Source organism: Plecotus auritus, assembly GCF_963455305.1.
Source record: "Plecotus auritus genome assembly, chromosome: 3".
NCBI lineage: Eukaryota > Metazoa > Chordata > Mammalia > Chiroptera > Vespertilionidae > Plecotus > Plecotus auritus.
The window spans coordinates 16697206-16717025 of NC_137772.1; the positions used below are offsets into that span (position 1 = coordinate 16697206).

Here is a 19820-nt window from a genome sequence, read left to right on the forward strand (position 1 = left end):
CTGAGATTTAATACATTCTTTATGGTCCTTAACCACCATAAGATTTGGCTTCAGAGGTACACATGGACAGTGACTGAAGGTTGATGGGGCAGCCCTCTGCCCCTCCATTTCAAGGCAGAGTTAACCAGGCGGATAGCATTTTCAACCTCAGACCCTCCAATAAATAAAATTGTATTATAACCTTTGAACTACCTTGGTGCTTTAGCTATATTAAGAACACACACAAAAGGACCAATTATTTCCAAAGAACATCGTTACAGTAATTGAATCTTTCTAGAAAGAGGATTTCTTTTTAATCTAGAAAAGAGTTTATAAAGAGTGCCCTTCACAAATCTGACCAAATGCATTCATAATGCAGTAGCTCTCTGGCGCAGTTTCCTTAGCGAGGAGGCGCTTTCCAAATGGCCAAGGTTTCCTTTAGAAGGCATGAGCTTTGACCTATGAACCAGAAGGTCACAGTTTGACTCCCGGTCAGGGAACATGCCCAGGGTTGTGGGCTTCATCTCCAGTAGCAGGCGTGCAGGAGGCAGCTGATAGATGATTCTCTCTCATCATTGATGTTTTTATCTCTCTCTCCCTCTACCTTCCTCTCTGAAATCAATAAAAGTATATTAAAAAAGAAGATGTCGTGGGCAATTCTCTCCCCTTTGGGCGACTCTAAAGCCGCCCTCACCAATCTGAGTCGGGTACACTGCATTTTCAGCCAGCTGAAAGTCAAGGACTGAAAAATCTACAATTCTCCCTTCCCTCAACTTCAGAACAAATTAACCATTTATTAGCCAGTAACGCCATCCAAGGACTCGATAGGATTATAAGTCACACGAATAATAGTACTTTTAGCGGCTGAAACAAGGGATTAAATGCCAATCGTTACCTGTAACATTGCCAATAACCTTAACCACAAAACGATACAGATATATTCTGGCTCTTTGCCCACATGAGCTGTTCCATGAACAGTTACATGCACACATGCCAACCAATATATAAAGCTGTGCACGTAGATGTTTATATTTATAACCTTACCCCCTTTCTCCATAAAGCATTGCAAGCTCATCACATTTATCACAAAGAGCTCAGGCAATACCCCCAAACATACATATTAGCAAACATTATACAAATCCTACCATCCCGTTTTGATATACCTTCTTAAGCTGTATTTTTGCCATCCTCTTTGACTGTGTCAGTCAGTTCTTTCAGATCAACTAAAAAATATTCTGAAAAACTTTCTGACTTCCAGTCATCTTAGTTCACCGCCTGCTGCTAGTTAAAAATCCATTCCCAAATGAGAGCTTCAAAAGGAAACGATACACATGCACTCCAGGAAAACACAAATTCATTTTCACCTTCAAGACACCAAGCATGTCCCCTGCAGCTCAGAGCTCTGATTTACCCGGTGGACCTCGGAAGCACATTCCGCAGTCCCCATCTGCAGGGCAGGCTCGCCTGTGTGGATCACGTCTAAGTTTTCAAGGTAAACAGGTCACTCTCGGCGACAGGGACGACAAAAGAAACTCACCCAGGCGGTCAGACTCCAGCTGCGGGCGCTCCGCAAGTGAGCCGACCTGTCGCGCCCCCTCCTCCAGGTCCCCGAGGGAGGGCAGGCGCAGAGCCGGGCTGAACTAGGCTGGACAGCAGGCTTCCCGCCGCTCCCCTCTGCAGACCATTGTTAGAGCCGCGGTCGGCGAGCTTCCTGCACCGTATGGGGGCGGGAAGCTCCACCGAACCGAATAGTTGCAATGCTCTCCCGGAGCCGGGGAGGAAAAGCTGCTTTTGCATCAGAGGCGGAGGCTGTACCAGGTGTAACTTCCACCCCGTGACCTATTTTAGAGTGTGAGAATGAAAGCAGTAAGGAAAAATAGACGGATGGTGCGCGGGGTAGCTGGGCGCCGTGGGCGCCGGGGCCCCAGTGGGAGCGCGCGTGCGCCCGGGCGCAGAAGAGGGCTACAGAAGAGAAGTTGCAGCCAGGGCCCTGGAGGGAGGCCTCCGGGGCAGTGGATCCGCGGGCAGAGCCGGGGGTGGCCCCTCCGCAAGCTCCTCCTCCTGCCGTGGCCCGATCCCGACTGCGCCCCGCCCTTCTCCGGGCACGCCCCGCGCGGGAAGCGCTGCTGGGAGGGGGGGCGGGGGGGGTCTCGGGGGCCTTCAGGTGGTCGGGGCGGCAGCAGCTAGGCGACCGCCCGCAGTTCCGGGAGCGCAGTTCCCCGCCCCCATCGCCATCCCCGCCTCCCCGACCCACCCTCTCCACTCCGGAGGTGTCCGGCCCCGGGCCGAGGACAGCCTCGGAGAGGCGGTGGGCGTGGAGCAGAGCCCGAGGAGTGTCGCCTCCCCGCTAGTCAGTTGGAACGCCCCGCCCAAAAGTGCCCGGGAAGTGAGGCTCTGCCACGGGATGGGGGGGACCTTCCTGCTTCCTCCCCGGGCCCTTCTGGTTTGTCCTTCCTGGCGTGGCCCGTCCTACACAGAGAAGACGCCGGGGCGAATACACCTGGTCCGCCGGGAGCGCAGCAACGCAATACCTGACAACAACGTGACGCTTTAACCTTAGGGCATCTTTTCACGTGTGCTCCTTGCCAACAACTACTTCAAGGGGAATGTCCCCATTGAGCACACTGGATAACTGAACATCAAAGGGGCTAAGTCCAAGGTGCCCTCGCTTAGACTTTTCACTAAAACAGGATGCTTCATCTGTTAATAGTTTTGCAAAACTAGCCCCATCCAAGTAGCATCTATCAGAAGGAGGGATGGAACTTCGGTTAGAAGGTTCTACCTAAAATCTTTCTGCCACGTCTTTAGCATGATAATCTTCAACCTCTATTATTAAACAACTCAGTAATGACCAGGGGCCTGTGTACTTTCCAAGATGCTGGTGCCCAATATCGAAAAATTAGCATGTTTAGTAACTGCTCTGCTGCCCTTGGCGTGTGAGGCTGATGCTCCTGACTTCATGGTTGTGGGGGGACTTCATGTTGAGTTGTTTTTCCAGGCGTGTTTGTGTGTGTGTGTTTGTGTGTGTGTGTGTGTGTGTGTGTGTGTGTGTGTGTGTTTGTGGGGAGCCAATTATAAGTGTATGTCTCACATAGACACTGGTGAACTAAGAGGGAGTGGAGGTCAGCATATATAGATTGATTCTGGAATAGTTCTCTAGTGCCAAGGTATATTGGTGTAGGGGAGGAAACCTTTGCTTGGGCATCTTTATCACTATGCCCAGGATATTCAAATTGACATTTCCTTTTTCTAGAAATGTCATCTTTTTGCATATAAAAAGAAAAGCAAAAAATCATGAGCCTGGTTTTACATGTTCTTCTGGAGCTGAATGCCAGCCCACAGAAGTGCCACTGCTCATTTTTGCTTCCATTCAATGGAGCTACAACAACCATACCTCCTGGGATGCAGATACATACTGGATACCATGATAGTCCTTGCCCTCTTCTAACAGTGCAGTAGGAGAAAGCACACCTAAATGAGTATAGTATAGTGCATGGTACATACACAGTAGGTGCCTAATAAATACTTGTTGAGTGAATGAGATCTCAACGGAATGTGATAAATACGAAAGCAGCTTGGTTTAAATTCTGCAGGAAAACATGAGGGAAATCAGTTTTAGGTGAGGTGGTCAGGGAAGGCATCCTGGAGGTGGTGACAGGTACCAGATTTTGATATGAACTGGCAAAGGAATGCAAGTGAGGAAGTATGTTTGCCATGCTTTCAGGACATGCAGAGGCAGAGGTTCCTAACCATTTGTAGGTAACAGGACTGTGTTAGAATCTGATAGAAGCTTTGGAACTCTCCTGTATAAAAAAATAAATGTAAAAATATGTGCATACATTTCCTGAGATTTCACAGACTGGCTAAAGCAGATCTGTGGAATCCCTAGAGGACTGTGGACTTGAGTTATCATTTTCTTATTTGGAGGCAGGAAAAAAATAAAGAGATTACTTTCTTTGAGGCCATCATAGGAGGCATTTCCATGGCCACTAACAGAATTTGGGTAATGGCTGAAGGAATGGAAAGAAAAATGTTCTATAAAGAAAATTTATACACTTGGAAGCATAGCATTTCCTCTTTGAAGCTGGGCCTTGTAACATTTTTGTTCCTTTGTACATGAGAATTTCACTTTCATCTTTCAACAAAAGGGGGAAGACATAGACAAAATATGACTGTCAGACATTGGCAACTGCCGATGCTAAGTGGGTACATGGAGGGGGTTATTATATTATTATCTCCTCATTTGTGATGCTTGATAATTTTCATGAAAAAAATTAAATGATTTTTACTCTCAGATAGACATAACCAACCCTATGACATTTCCTAACTTAGCTTGTTAAAATGAACATTTTGTATTAAAAAAGGAAAAAAGGAAACAAAACTATAATAAGTATACTAGTGATGCCAACATAAGATTACTAATAAATGCAGTCTCCATAGAAACAGTGGGTTTTTCTCTTATAATTAATCATGAAGTGTGTTAGCAATGTTTTCAAGTGTTCTGTTTCTTTCTAAACTTGTACTTTATTTTATATTGCTTAGTTAAGTCAGTTCCTTTATTATTACATATAATATATACTATTGTATTGCTGTATATAATTATGTAATAATAAATATCTATATATCTATACTAATAATAGCCTAGGTGGTCATCACACCCTCATGTCGTCACAAGATGACCATCACAAGATGGCTGCGTGCACAGCGGAGGCCAGGCCCGAGGAGGCGGGTCCCCACGGAGGAGTCAGGTTGCAGCAGGGGAGGGCAATTGGGAGTTATCAGGCTGGCAGGGGAGGGCAGTTGGGGGCCATTAGGCCGGCAGGGGAGCAGTTAGGTGTCGATCAGGCTGGCAGGCAGAAGCGGTTAGGGGCAATCAGGCAGGCAGGCAGGCGAGCAGTTAGGAGCCAGCGGTCCTGGATTGTGAGAGGGATGTCCGACTGCTGGTTTAGGCCCGATCCTGTGAGATCAGGCCTAACCCAGCAGTCAGACATCCCCCGAGGGGTCCCAGATTGAAGAGGGTGCAGGCCAGGCTGAGGGACATCCCCCCATGCACAAATTTCGTGCACCGGGCCTTTAGTCCTATCTAATAAGAGAAACATGCAAATTGACTGTACCTCCACTATGTCCACAAGCCACGCCCACCAGCCAATCAGGAGCGAGTATGCAAATTAACCCAACCAAGATGGCGGCAGCCATGAGCTGGAGCAAGCAGAAGGCTTGGGTTGCCCCCAGCGATGGAGGAAGCCAAGCTTCCCACCCATCCTGGCCTGCCCTGGCCTCCGCTCAAGGCTACAAAGTTTCAATTATAGAAGATAAATAAATCCCAACAAAGATGGCCACGGCCAAGGAGCTGGAGCCAGCCGGAGGCTTGGGTTGCCCCCGGCGATGGAGGAAGCCAAGTTTCCCACCTGTCCTGGCCTGCCCTGGCCTCCGCTCAAGGCTACAAAGTTTCAATTATAGAAGATAAATAAATCCCAGATACCTGCTTCCAGCCTATGCTTGGGTCACCGTGGCAGGGGCTTGGCTGGCCTGCAAACCACCACAGGCCCCTCGCTCAGGCCGCCCCATGCCCCAAGGGAACCCCCACCCTGATCCAGGACACCTTTCAGGGCAAACCAGCCAGCCCTGACCCATGCACAAGGCCTCTATCCTATCTAATAAAAGAGTAATATGCAAATTGAATGTCACTCCAACACATAAGATGGCTGCCCCCATGTGGACTCAAGATGGCTGCCACAAGATGGCCAGCAGGGGAGGGTAGTTGGGAGGGACCAGGCCTGCAAGGGAGGGCAGTTGGGGGCAATCAAGCCTGCAGGGAAGGGCAGTTTGGGGGGACCCAGGCCTGCAGGGGAGAGCAGTTGGCGGAGACCAGGCCTGCAGGGGAGAGCAGTTGGCGGGGACCAGGCCTGCAGGGGAGGGCAGTTGGGGGGGGACCAGGTCTGTAGGACAGGGCAGTTAGGGGTGACCAGGCCTGCAGGAGAGGGTAGTTGGGGGGGGGGGAACCAGGCCTGCAAGGGAGGGCAGTTGGGGGGGGGGGAACCAGACCAGCAGGGGAGGGCAGTTGGGGGCAACCAGGCCGGCAGGGGAGGGCAGTTAGGGGTGACCAGGCTGGCAGGGGAGGGCAGTTGGGGCAATCAGGCTGGCAGGGGAGCAGTTCGGCATCAATCAGGCTGGCAGGGGAGTGGTTAGGGGGTGATCAGGCTGGCAGATAGAAGTAGTTAGGGGCAATCAGGAAGGCAGGCAGGCGAGCAGTTGGGAGCCAGCAGTCCTGGATTGTGAGAGGGATGTCTGACTGCCCGTTTAATCCTGATTCTACCGGGATCGGGCCTAAATGGGCAGTCGGACATCCCTTGAGAGGTCCCAGATTGGAAAGGGTGCAGGCTGGGCTGAGGGACACACCCCCCCATGCATGAATTTTGTACACTGGGCCTCTAGTATATATATAAAAGCCTAAGCGACCATCCGATCATTAGACCATCTGACCAGTAGCTATGACGTGCACTGACCACCAGGGAGCAGACGCTCAATGCAGGAGCTGCTGAGCTGCTGTGACTTGGCAGCTGCGGTTCTCAGGTGACACACCTGAAACCAGAGAGGAGGGAGTCCAATTCCAGGGTGTTTCACCTGAGAACCACCCTCTCGCAATCTGGGACCCCTCGGGGGATGTCAGAGAGCTAGTTTTGGCCCAATCCCCGCAGGCCAGGCCGAGGGACCCAACCGGTGCACGAATGCATGCACCGGGCCTTTAGTATAGTATATTACTACATCTGATTGTTAGTATGTTTTTTAGTCAACTCCATTCATTTATGCACTCTGTGTCTAGCACACAGCTTTTGGGGAACAGATTGCGGGCCATGGTTCTCTGAGTGCTTGTCCTGCCCTCTTTTGAGAAAGGCAGTGCCAGTGGTCCCTTACATATAGGGTGCCATACTACCCATCATGGGACTAACTCAGCCAAGGATTCGTGACCACCAGAAGGCGCTATCTAGTCTGTCCTGTGGCCTACAAGGCTGAGGCCAAAGAAGGTTGCCAGATAGAGGATGATCAGTACCAATCAGACCGCCCCCCCCACCCCTGTGATTTGGTGGTGAGTGCTCCAGGGCCTGTGTTCCTACCCACTCTGTTCACTGCCCCTGGAGAAGCAAAAACACAGTTAAGTGAGCTGCACATATGACCGAGTGGCACTGTAGGAGCAATGGATGCCTTGACAATTGAGCGGCTTACCTTACCATAGGACCCGGGGCTGCTGTGTTTCCATGTCGGTCTTCCAACACCTTCTGAATCGCTCATTGCTGTGGACATTATTACTTGCCCTTCCTTACTTCCTCTTGTAGTCTCATGACAAAGTAAGGTGTAGATAACCCGTTTCTCTTTTTCATAACCTCAATGAGCACAACCGCATGATAACACGTGACTGTTTCTACCGCTGCCAGTACAGGAAGTGTTAGCCTGTCTACCCTTCAGTGGCCTTCTTTCCTCTTAATAAAACACAGGAGACACCTTCTTAGAGATGTTATCTGAAAACACATTTCTACAAATCAAATCACATTTTTCAATTGACTTTTTTTTTTGGTAAAATAAATCTTTTTCCACAAAAATAACATTTTTCCTTGGAACCATTATGAAAAGTACTATATCCAGAATTCAGCGGCTTTTATTTTTAACCGTTTCTGTAATGGAAATATGGAAGAAAATAGAATCAGTAAATACGAAAACCAAATTATTTCATGTCCCTTCTGCTTGAGGTCCATTACCAACTTTCCATTGCTTATGAAATCCCATAGAGTAGGGTACAGCACCCCTCACAGCCTGGCCCCAACGCACCTCCCAGGGCTCAAGGAAAATCATAAGATCTCTGCAGCATATGCAGCCCTCAACTTCACACTTCTGGTTTCTTAATTATGGCATGTCTATAGGAATTCAGCTAAGTTATTTTCCTAGAGCTTTTGACCACTATTTATTTTATCCTCATTGCCTATCACAGTTCTGGGCACTTAGAGCTCAATGCATATATTTGATCTCATTCATTTTCATATATTACAATGAGTCTCAAAATGGGTTGCATGATGCTATGTAACTCTCTCATTCATTTCAGCTCTGAGCATCGACTACATAAAGCCCTGATCAAAGAACTGGCTGTTGAACCATTCTGGGTCCTTATCTAGTCTTACTATAATGAAGACTTTGAAAAATATTGCTGTGTTTTTACCCACATTTCTCCTCCTTTCTAAGTCATTCCATATTTATTGAATAATTTTAACTAGTTTAGCATGATACTATCTTGGTGCATTTATTTATTCAACCAAGTCTTCATTGACCATTTACGATGTGCCAGGCACTGTGCTAGGAAAACAATGGTGAGCAAAACAGGTAAAATACCTAACTGCCTATAACCTACGGTTTGGTGGGATGACAGGCATCAGTCACACAATCACGTGTACTACACATAAAATGTGTGATTCCAAACTGAAACAACTATCAGGAAGGCAAGTTACAGCGTGTCACGAGAGCTCATGTGTCCCCTGTCTCTCCTAGAGGGGACATGGTGTAGGATTCATCTTTGTGGCCTCAGTTTAGCCCAGAGCTGTGCAAAAGAAGATGATCAATAAGTTTTTGTTGAGGGAACATATGCATCTAGTTCTGACATGTAAGTGCAGGACACTTTCTGTGTTGGCGCAGAACCGAATACAGTACACAGCAGGCTTTCATACCCTCAAATGCTCATCTCAGCACACTGCCACTTCATGCTGTTTGCTTTTGTTTCCATGACCACAGTCCATGGGTGTTCTATCTCCAAACACATCCTGTTTTCTTTGCCAGCATGACAACATGTAATTTCTTGTTACCCTAGTAGCATGGTCAAGAACATCCTCTACTTTATAGCAAAAGTTCTCATACACACTAATACTTTGCTGTTCTCACCACCTCACATCCATGAGCCCTCTTCCTTATAGATCATTAAGTTTGCTGAAGATATAAAACAACGTTTCTTTTGTCACACGGGAAACGGGGTCACCCTGCACTACCCTTTATGTCATTTTCCGCCTTCCGCTCCATCTCTGTAGTTATTTGGGTATTGCTTCTGCATCCTTTTCTCTTGAGTGCTGCCGTGTTGCTCTTCCATCGCCTTCTACTTGTGATCCTGTAGCTTCTGGAGTCAGCTTTTTGCTGGAACAGGAAGTGACCCAGGTCTCCTGGCTTGTTTTATATCTTTGTTTTAATGGTGCTATTGCATAATTCTTTCTCCAGAAGCACTCTCAGATGAGAATCTCAGGTCTGATTATTTTCCCGATGTGTTGTTTGTTTTGGGCTTGGAATGAGCAGGGCATCGAAATATGAAATATTTGCACAGTAGAGAAAGAAAGACTAAACAACAAACTCCAACAACAGAGGATGTCATATATTTTAAAAAGTGAACATTCAGGATATAGAAAAATACAGAGCCATTATTTTGAAGACAATTCAAAGACCTGGAAAACAATATGCTAAGTGAAAAAGCTTTTGAATTGCTATTTTGTAAATATTTAATATTTGCATGTATTGGGAGAAAATACTAGACAAGTATACCGAATGTTAAGAGTGGTTTTATCTGGGTGATGGAACTTTTATTTTCATATTCTTCTGCATATTGTTGAGGGAAAGAGATTACATGTAGTTTTGGAGCACAGTTTATCCCTAATTGTAGCCACAGCTCTTTCCTCATGGGCTTTATTGATATTGTATGCCTGCTGCTATTGATCAACTGTGTGAGAAGCAGTATCAACATGTGGAAAGGTCTCTTGTTCCGTTAAGAAAAACTAGAGGCCCAGTGCACAAAATTCATGCACTGGGGGAGGGGTGTCCCTCAGCCCAGCCTGCACCCTCTCCAATCTGGGACCCCTCAGGGGATGTTCGACTGCCAGTTTAGGCCTGATCCCTGCCAGCAGTTGGACATCCCTCTCACAATCCGGGACTGCTGTCTCCTAACCATTCGCCTGCCTGGCTGCCTGATAGCCCCCTAACTGCTCCCCTGCCGGCCTGATCACTCCCAACTGCCCTCCCCTGCAGGCCTGGTCACCTCCAACTGCCCTCCCCTGCCAGCTATCTTGTGACGACATGGGGGTGGCCATCTTGTCATGATGTGGGGTGTGGCCATCTTGTGACAACGTGGGGGCGACCATCTTGTGACAACATGGGGGTGGCCATCTTGTGATGATGTGGGGGCAGCCATCTTGTGACGTGAGGGCATGAGGGTCAATTTGCATATTACATCTTTATTATATAGGATAGGATTTTAAATTCTCAAGAGCAGAAGTGGCAGTAAGTCCAGCTGTTTTAAGTATAGAAGCCACAATGACCACAGCATTTATTTACCGAAAAGCTATCCGTGGTAAGTGAATGACACAGCCATCTGTGCCCCATCTTGTAGCTAAATTACTTATTGTATTTACATCATGTTTGTTAGGTAAAATCAAATGTCTGCTCCTCAGCTAAGTATCTTCATTGCATCTACCTACCGAATGGTAACCTTGAGTTTATGTGAAAGTCAGCTCTGGGAGTAATAGAGAAGTAGCTTCACTCTGAGTGCGTGAGTACACATGTGTGCATCTCTCTCTCTCTCGTGTGTGTGTGTGTGTCTGTGTGTGTGTGCGCGTGTAGTTACTAGAGATTTGATATTCTGGGGGAAATGGTAGGTGAATTTTGAAGTGGTTTTTATTTTTCTCCGATGATATTTTTGGAGTACAACTTTTGAAAAAAATTAGTATTTTAAATTAGGTACTAAGACATGTTACTAGAAGTTAACTTGCTGTACAATTGTTTCAGAAAACTGGGCAATAAGAAAATTTTGCTAAAAAATATTTGCACTTGTCAGACTACTAGTAATTCTTATCTTCTGGGAATAAACAAGACAAAAGCCCGTTACAGGGAAGAACATTGAGACTCAACAAGAGGAAAAGATTCCCAAAGTTGAAACTGCCTGAAAGCAGGGCTCCTCCAAGGCGTACCGTTGTTGTTGTTGTTGTTGTTGTTGTTGTTGTTGTTGTTGTCGTCTCTGGACAGGCAGGTGAAGGGCCAGCCCACTTGGCGCCAATGTTTGCAGAGGAAATCCTGCTTCAGAGAACAGGTCAGGCCCTGAAAACACCTCACAGTCTGTCCAGGGCTGGCATCCTTTGAGGTAGTGTTGACAAAGGATGTTGAGAAAGGGCGGAACACCAAGTCTCTTCAGGTGTGTGGACAGACAATGAGGCTGATATTTTCACAACACAGCCTTTGAAATTCTTGCTTCTCTTTCCTTCTCCGGATGGCTTCATCTTCTGTATAATGGGGATGAAGCTGGTTATGTTTGGATATAGTGGTTAAGCCAAGATATAAACTAACGTGGCAAAGATTGGCTCATCCCATTTTTCAAGGAGTTCAGCTGAGACCCGGGCAGAAACTATGCCTTAGAGACCAGGAAGAAGCTGGCACAGAAAATCAGAGGGAATAGGTTTGGCATAAGGCTGTGCTCATACCTGCTGTCCTGGACTTTGTACTTCCTTTTGCCCATTTAACATGAAAGAAGAAAAGGAAGTAAAATAAGCAAATAACGATAATAAGTAGGGGAAGGAGTCTTGACTTAGGGTGGTGAGCACACAATACGAAATACAGAAGATCTATTATAGACTTGTACACCTAAAACCTATATAATTTTATTAACTAATGTCCACCTCAATAAATTCAATTTAAAGAAAGATAATCAGTAGGAAGGTAATTAAAAGCATAAAAATCTAACTAAGTAATCAAAACCACCACAAAAGTCCAGATAAGGTGTTTGGGGGGGGGGTGGGTTGTGGTGTATGTGTGTGTGTGTGTGTGTGTGTGTGTGTTTGTTTGTTTTTTGTTTTTGTGTGAAAGCAAAACAAATAGACATTATCCAACAAAAATAACAAAACAGGAAAAAATATTTCCCTAAGAGGAAGAGTGCACGTGAAATGCCCAGAAGTTGAAGTCCCTGCCAAGGGCAGACAGGTGGGGAAGTCCTGGGCCTGTACATTTTCTATTATTGCAGGAGCAATCCTGTCCATCATTTTGGACAGTGGCTCTCTCATTCTCCAAGGCAAAAGCTTTTCTGCACTTACTATTCCGGCCACATGCAGGCAAGTGTAATGTAATGCAGGTAGCCTTCCCTCATGAACTCAACTCTATCTGATCGGAAATTAAACAGTATAACCTGAAGAGAACATTTTAAGAGAATGTCAGGCACAATTTTCCTATATCCAAACTGAATACATGTTAAAAGAATTATCTTCACTCAAGGGTTAACTTGACTAGAGAAATGTTCATGCAAAAGAGAAAGCCATCTTACATGAAAATAAAAATGAGAGTCCCCCCCCGCCCAAATTCAGTTTATACCTACATTCCTAAACTACAGTACATGTATAAATTGAGTATATTTTAGCTCCATCTTTTTTTAAAAAAATCTGAAATTGCTTGGAGTTCTAGAGTTGTGTGTCTCTGATTGTCGTTAGAAATTATTTGGAGTTTTTCCAACATGTATTGATTCAGCATCCAGGTACATGTTAGAGAAAGAAGGAGAAAAACAAGGGTTTGAAGAGATATTTTAGCTCTTTACTATTTACTGAGAGAGAAAAAGTCTAGGAGTAAAAAAATGATTTGCTTCTCAGCAGATGAATTTTTAATGTTGCTGGCCAATTATTCCAATGCAAGAGTAGAGTTAAGAATCTCTCGGGGGGTCTTCTTGCCTTTTTGAACAAATAACATAAAATAATCACATCACATTAATAAAGCAATTATGTGTGCATACAAAATTGAAGAGATGTAAGGAATTTTGAGATATAGAGTACATATGGAAGAAACAAATGTTTACTCTAAAAATATATGAAAATTCAAAACTGTGTGAAAAAGCAAAGAAGTCCATAATTGAACCACTTAAAGACACCATTGTTAACATTTTGGTGCATTTTCTTCCCCTCTGTGTCAACAATCTAATATTTTAAAAATCAAAATTTGGATGACATTACATCCATTTTTACTTTTCATTGCATCTTCATGCTACATTATCATGCTGTTAAGTAATCTGAATTTTTAATGTCATAATATTTCACTTCAAAATGTTTATCATGTGCCAGGTGTTGGACGAACTACAATGATGCATTAACTCATGTAATTCTCAGTAGAGCCTGAAGCAGCATTATTATATGGGTGTTACTATCCTTTTTTTAAAAAATGGTGAAACTGAGTTTAAGGAAGTTTAAGTAACTTGCTCAAAGCCAATAAATGATGGGGTTATGACTTAAAACAATTTAGCTCTAACTCTAACACCAATATTCTTAATGATCAGGAGATCATTCCTTGTCAGGAGATCAAGTAATTTCCTTCAGAAGCCTTACTGCATAAATCACTATGACAGCCATAGGAATTGCATCTTCCCTTCGAGAGCAAATGCTTCTCTCTGTTCAAGGTCCTCTGTTGTCTTTTTCTCAGCTCTGAGTTTCCAAAGGGCAATATTGTGCATCTGTCTCTATGCCTATAAGTCTACCTTAAAACTGCAGAAGGAAGTCCAGAGAATGTCAGTGGCTCTGTATTTGGGACTTACCGATCATTGTCTCACTAATTAGAAAGGTGTGGACAAGGAACCTGGAAGGCTGGTCAACCTTGAAGCTCTGAAAGGTCAGAGCCAACCACTCCCTATCTAATTGAGACAATGGTAGCTGAGGCAACTTCCCCACCAAATAATCATGTAAATCCTTACTGATAAGATAATCTGCCTGTTATAGAATTGCCTGCCTAAGGGCAATGGGTGTATCCCAAACCTGAATAAAAGGGATGGAAAGGCCAAAGCAAAGCGTAGTCCTCCCACTAGAGGTGGGCTTCCGCCTGGCCCCCATTTCCCAAATTAATATTTTTCTAGTCTCTTTCATTTGTGTGCGGCCTTCTCCAGAACCCGAACCCTGAACTGGAACCCTGAACCATGCGGGACGTGAAAGGGGTTTCCACACTTACTACAGTTATATTGTGTTGTTTCTCTTCTATCATTTATTGCATTTTCAGAGTCTACCCGTAGCACATCACCTTCAAAAACAGTTATTCAACATTTGCTTGCAGTATACATGATGATGGTGATAATGTTCAGTGTGTCAATACTTCAATACTAAACACTTAAATGCCATACAATAGTTCTCTTAAATGAATGTTTGTAGATAATCTGGTCTCTGTGGCAGAAAGAATGCTAAGCGATCAACAAACCAGGTCCATTTACCTCCTTGGCCCACAGGGAGACTAAGCAGCCAAGGCTCCTTGGCAGTTTAATGGGACCATGTCTGTGTGTCTTACTTCTGGCTAATAGAATGAGGGCGGAAGTGGTGTATTCCTTTCCACTGCAACCTCTTCTGTGACATAATTTCTCTCTTCCTCTCCCTCCCCCTACTCTCTCTCTCTCTCTCTCTCTCTCTCTCTCTCTCTCTCTCTCTCTCTCACACACACACACACACACACACACACACACACACACACACCTTGTACGGAGACAGACCTATTAGATTCATAGGTGCTTGAATCTGTGATGTGAACTATTGAGACATGGGGTGGGGTTTTGTTTTTTAGAGCCTATATCCCATTGTGTTTACCATGTACTGAGTTTCAGCTATGCCTTGGGCACTGTGCCATCATGTTTCTCTTCCTTTTGCTCCTACTGTTTCTACAACTTGAAATTCCCTCCTTCCATGTCTTTACCTAGTAAACTCCTACATATGACTCAGTTCACATGTCCCTTGTACAAAGCTTTGGTTCATATCACAGGCAGAATAATCTTGTTCTACTCTAAACTATTGCCGAAGTTTATTTTCTTATTGCACTTTCATAGGTGAGTGTTGGTCACCATTGTATCCTTAGTCTCTGCCCAATGGTTGGCATTCATTAGCACTTAGTAATACTTGTCAACAAATGAATGAATGAATAAGTGCAGTTTATTTTTCCCACAGGTTTGATAAATTCTTTGTGTGTAGGACCATGTCTCATTTATCTTTATACTTTCCAGTGACAGGCACAGAACTTGGCATATGGGAGGCATTTTAAAAATGTACATGAAATGGCTAAAGTGCTATTGATGATGATGAAGAAAGGTGCAAATTTTTTTTTTTTTTTTTTTTTTTTTTTTAGAAAAGGTGTTCATCAGAGTTTTAGAATTCTTCAAACATTTAATAACTTTCACAGATGGGAAATATAAATTTAAATTTGACCTAAATTCATTTTGTTGCCATTTCAAGCCTTCTATGATTCTTAGTTAGCCCACAGTCACAGCACTTTTAAGCAGGAAGAGGTTTGGTTCTCATAAGCTATTTCTGTCTGATTGATGTATTTACAGAAGAGATGGTAATGATTCAACTGCTCTAAATCAATACGGCTGCATTATTTCAGGAAACACAGGGTTTTTACAGTCTTCCATCATGCATTTCTTGCCCCTTGTGGTTTCTTTAATTGCTCACAAATTCATGCTTGTATGGAGATGGAAAATTAGGAATATACTTATTTGGGGAGAAATTAGGTAAGTGGCAATTGGTGATGCTGACTCTATTACTGAAGGCTCAGTAATTAGTTCTATAAATAGAAGAGAAAATATAAAATATTTATTTTTCAATTATAAAATCAAGAAATATGCTGTCATGTGAATAAGTAAGGAATAAAATCACATGGCTGTTTAGTCCTGTGGTGCAGTTTTGATTATCATTCCTGGAAATTTAGCTTGGAATCTATTTCTTCAGTTTTTCACTGCAATGTTTGTGAACTCCACATACCCTTACCAAATTCCTTTTATCTTAAGCTAGTTTGAGCGAATTTTTTTTTTTTTGGGGGGGGGGGGGCAACAAAAACTTTAACCAAAACATGATTTAATATTATGTTTTCACCCAATTCTGTCTCAACATAATAAATTTCCACATTCATATTATAAGGGTCAATTTCTGTACTTTTCTCTTCTGTCCCATTGATTTATTTACCTACTCTGCACCCAATACTGCACAGTTATAATTGCTATAGTTTTATATTATGTTTAAGTGTAAGTGGGGATGTCCCTATTCATTGATTCACTATTTCAAAATTTCATTGTTTATTCATGCACATTTTCTTCTCCAAATGAACTTCAGAATTGGTTGAATTGCATAAAATAAACCATTAGCATTATAGTTTCATCAGTATTAAATTTATATATTAATTTGACAAAATGCTTTAAAATGGTGGTTTTCAAATGTCTTGATCTCTGGATCCTTTTTTGCTCTTAAAAATTAGAGGACTTGGGGAGGAAAAATGGCGGCGGAATAGACAGACGTGTTCCGAGCCTTGTCCCAGAGCAGAAAGAAAGAACAGCTGAGGGTCGCACGAGTAGTGTTTGTTGGCAAGTTAAGGGACAGCTAAACTCCAGAAGAAGGTGGGGGACTGCTAGACGGGGTTCCCCTGACCTGGCAGCCCCCACTGCGGCTGGGTCCCCTCCCGGAGCTGCGGGCTTGGACACGGTATCTGTGCCATCTTGAACGGGAAAGTGGAGCTTATCGGAAGCCTGAGAATCCACAACTGCGGCACCCACGGAATAGCTGCGAGCCCCAGAACACCGGTCCCCAGTTGGCTCAAACACGCGGATTCAGAGGAGCTCTACACTCCACCACGGAAAGGTCAGACTTTGCCTGGGATAAGGTGAGGTCTCTGGTCCTGGCGGGAGAGAGGAACGCGCGTTTTGCGGGAGCTGGAGGACCAGGGAAGTCTGTGCCTAGAAAAATCCGCGGCTGTTGGGGCTGGCGTGATCTGTGAATGTGGAAGGGGGTCCTCAGAGCTGCTAACAGAAGGGCTCTCTAAAAAGCAACCCATTTTGATCTGACGTGCAGGGACACCCTAAGAATTTCAAGGGCTGCCTAGACTTATGCGCAGCCCCGGAGTTCGCACACTTGGGCTTTTTCCTCTTCAAACACTTGCTTCTGATTACTAAGCCCAATACATAGGATCACCCAGTTGGGGACACCCTGGGAGACTGCAGGGGAAAGTTGTTTTTCTGGAACCTGGGGATCGGAGCGGGGAGTGACCATCGGAGAGCCAGCTCTGAGGCAGCCCACTCCCACAAACCGGTAGTGAGTGCCACAGGGAAAGAAGGCTCTAACACTGCCTAGAGAGGCCATAGATAGACCCGGAAGTCAATCCAGAAACACTGCCACCCAGGGGCTGAATCACAAATTGACTCTTGTGTAATCAAAAATAAAGGAATACGAATTAAGACACACCGCCTGCTTAAAATCAGGACTGGCTTACATCACTGAAGAGCAGTGGAACGCAGGGAACTGCAATACTGTCTGGACTGAGAAACAGGTGTGCCAAACAGAACAACAGAGGAAGTGAATGACCTTCACTACTCCACATTTTATTTTTATTTTTATTTTTTTATTTTCATTTTTTGCATCTTTTACTCAAGAAACTAATTTCTTTTTTCCTCATTTGATTTTACCTTTTTAATTATTACATTTTTATTTTCAACCCGTATTATTACTACTGCTATTTTATCTTTTTTTTTTTTAAGTGTCATTTTATTTTCTCTTCATTTTATTTTGGGATTAGTGTTCTACATTCTATTTTTATCTTTCCTTTAGCATCGTTTTACTCTATCTCAACTCTACCTTTATGCCATCACTCTCTTCCTAACCTTCCCCTTTTCGGTGTCCTGTTTATCTTACCCCTTTCCTGTTTTAGATTTTCCCTATTCTTTCTGTTTACCCCTTGTTAAAATTTCACCCTACTTACATATCTAATCTCCAATCCCCTGCTCCAAGTTCATACACACCTCTCTCTTCACTGTCTTAACTATCCAAAAAATTGTTTTTCTCTCTGTCCTTTTGTTGTTGTTCGCTTGAATGTAGATTATATCGAATTTTTATGCTTTTTTGTAAGATTGTTTTGCTTATTCTTCTTTTGTTTGTTTATTTTTTGTTTGTTTTGTGCTTCTGTTTTCCCTTGCCTCACTCAATATTAGTTGGTGTTGTAGTTTGTATTAATCCCCAGGAACTTGTTGCTGGCATTTGCTGGGATTAGTGATTGTTCTATTGGAGTTTTATCCCCAATATATATAGTTTGTTCCCCTTTCTCTCTTAGTCTCTTTCTTGTCTCTATTACTTTTTTTTTCCCTTTTCCCAATTTCATTTTGACACTCTTTTTTTTCCCTTTCTTTCTTTTTCCTCTTCTTCTTTCTCTCCTATCCCCTAATTTGCCTTTCTCTGGTGGTCACCTTTATTGGAGGTTATTAATATTGTGAATACATTTCTATTCAGTGCCTTGTGTGTTGTACCTGGTAGTGCTGTATTTTGTGCCTTTAAATCAACTCAGGAGAGAGAGAACTACATAATCAGACACCCAGAGAAGAGAGACCATGGGGAGACAAAGAAACAGTCCACATATGAAAGAAAAGCAGGCATCACCAGAAAAGGAAGTAAACAAAATGGAGGCAAGCAACCTTCCAGAGAAAGAATTCAGAGAAATGGTCATAAGGTGGCTGAAAAGAATGGAAGACAAATTTGACAATATGAGCAAGAACCAAGAGGAAATGAAGAAGAACCAAGAAGAAATGAAAAATGACATTGCTGCTGTAAAGAACTCAATAGAAAGCATCAAGAGTAGACTAGAAGAAGCAGAGGACCGCATCAGTGAGCTAGAAGACAAGGTGGGAAAAAATACCCAAGTAGAGCAACTTTTAGAAAAAAAAATTAAAAGGCAGGAGGAGAGCCTAAGGGAACTTTGGGACAACATGAAACAAAACAACATCCGCATAATAGGGGTTCCAGAAGGAAAGGAAGCTGAGCAAGGAATAGAGAACCTGTTTGAAGAAATAATGACAGAAAATTTCCCTGATATAGGGAGGAAAAAACCCACACAAATCCAAGAATCTCACAGAGTCCCAAGCAAAATGAACCCCAAAAGACCGACGCCAAGGCACATTATAATTAAACTGGCAAACACCAACTACAAAGTAAGAATCTTAAAAGCCGCAAGAGAGAGACAGAAAGTTACATAAAAAGGAACCCCCATAAGACTAGCAACTGATTTCTCAACAGAAACTCATCAGGCCAGAAGGGAATGGAATGAAATATACAAAGTCATGCAAAGGAAGGGTCTGAATCCAAGAATACTGTACCCAGCAAGGCTGTCAATCTAAATTGAAGGTGAAATCAGGAGCTTCACAGACAAAAAAGGACTAAGGGAATTTATTACCACCAAACCAGCAATGCAAGAAATGCTAAAGGGTCTGCTGTAAAAAAGAAAAGAAATAGGAAGCGAAGAAGGAACACAGGGGTAAAGAATAAAAATGGCGACAAATAAGTACCTATCAATAATAACTTTAAATGTAAATGAATTAAATGCCCCAATCAAAAGACATAGGGTAACGGATTGGATAACACAACACAACCCATATATCTGCTGTCTACAAGAAACCCAACTCAGAAAAAAAGACGCACACAGACTGAGGGTGAAGGGATGGAAAAAGGTTTTCCAGGCAAATGGAACTGAAAAAAAAGCTGGGGTAGCAATACTTATATCTGACAAATTAGATCTCAAAGTGAAGGACATAACAAGAGATAAGGAAGGCCACTTCCTTATCTAATAATACTAAAGGGAGCAATCCAACAAGAAGAAATAACTCTGGTAAACATATATGCACCCAATACAGGAGCACCCAAATACATAAAAAAACTCCTGGAGGACATCAAGGGAGAGACTGACAGCAATACAATCATAGTAGGAGACTTTAATACCCCACTATCACCATTGGACAAATCCTCTAAACAAAACATCAGCAAAGAAACATCAATCCTAAATGACTCACTAGACCAGAT

At 43.7% G+C, this 19820-nt stretch overlaps 1 protein-coding gene across 7 annotated transcripts in view; it reads right to left on the reverse strand.

Annotated features, from left to right (window-relative positions):
* Positions 1 to 2244, reverse strand: part of TRMT9B (tRNA methyltransferase 9B (putative)) — a 46287-nt gene extending 44043 nt beyond the window's left edge. For 2 of the 7 annotated variants that reach the window (XM_080659002.1, XM_080658998.1), the window contains exon 1: positions 1517 to 2010. The gene's annotated coding sequence lies outside the window, so the exon portion shown is untranslated. Of the gene's footprint in view, positions 1 to 1343 lie in introns of all 7 variants that reach the window. The other 5 variants (XM_080658996.1, XM_080659000.1, XM_080658999.1 and 2 more) reach the window with 5 other exon arrangements.
* Positions 2245 to 19820: the final 17576 nt, after the last annotated feature.